This window comes from Meleagris gallopavo, chromosome 1, assembly GCF_000146605.3.
Source record: "Meleagris gallopavo isolate NT-WF06-2002-E0010 breed Aviagen turkey brand Nicholas breeding stock chromosome 1, Turkey_5.1, whole genome shotgun sequence".
NCBI classification, from domain to species: Eukaryota; Metazoa; Chordata; class Aves; order Galliformes; family Phasianidae; genus Meleagris; species Meleagris gallopavo.
The window spans coordinates 158,237,460-158,238,423 of NC_015011.2; positions in this window are offsets into that span (position 1 = coordinate 158,237,460).

Sequence of the window (964 nt, forward strand, 5' to 3'; positions counted from 1 at the left end):
AGGGTTTTTGTTGTTGTTGTTGTTGTTTGGTTGGTTGGGTTTGTTTTTTTTTTTGTTTTTTAAGAAACTTTGGGTTTGAGTTACTATCAGCTGTCTCACTAAGCTGAAGTTAACAGTAAGGGGATGTGTACAAATCCTGTCACTGGGTTTATTTAAATTATGTAACTGAAGAAAAAATCGAAATGTCTGATAAATAACAGGATATTTCAGTACAACAAATTTAATTAAAACAATTTAGTTAGTGACAATTATTATTAGATAATCTTTAAAGTTCATAATTTTCAATAGAAAATACAAAGAGTTTTTTTACCTGCTGTAACAGTGCCTTTGAGGTTTTCTATTGTGAAACAATAATTTCTTTAATTTTTATGACCATTAATTGTCATTAAATTATATTTGTATCTGTACTCATATAATTAAATCCTTAATATTATTTACAACTACACCTAACCTGAAAAGTAATGCTGCAGCAGTGTCTCCTTAGCTTTTTTCCAAAGGATTTCCCTTGTAACTGCATAGAAAATCTGTGAGTTGAGGGATTCACAACACTATAATGATTTTTTTTTCCATTAAAAAAAAAATTCAATATACTTGGGAAATTTTCCACTATTTTGTTTCAAATTTCAGTTAGTCTATGCATAGAAAAGCCTTGGTGTAGCAACCTAGGAAAAATATACAAGTATATAAAGAACAGTCTTGAACCCGAAGAACTGTGAATTCCATTGCCTTATGATTTGAGACCAAATTCATATCAGAGACATAAGAGAAAGAGGCCCTTTGGCAAGGCAGAGACTGAATTACTAATGGGCTTCTGGAAACATAGAAATTAGTCAACAAACATTAAACAGAGCTGCAGGCTCTCAAAGAATATATATCAAACACATTGGTATGCATCTAGTCTTGTAATCATGATATGCCTGTCATTTTAGATCACTTCTGCAGTGTTCATTGTTTATCTGATTTA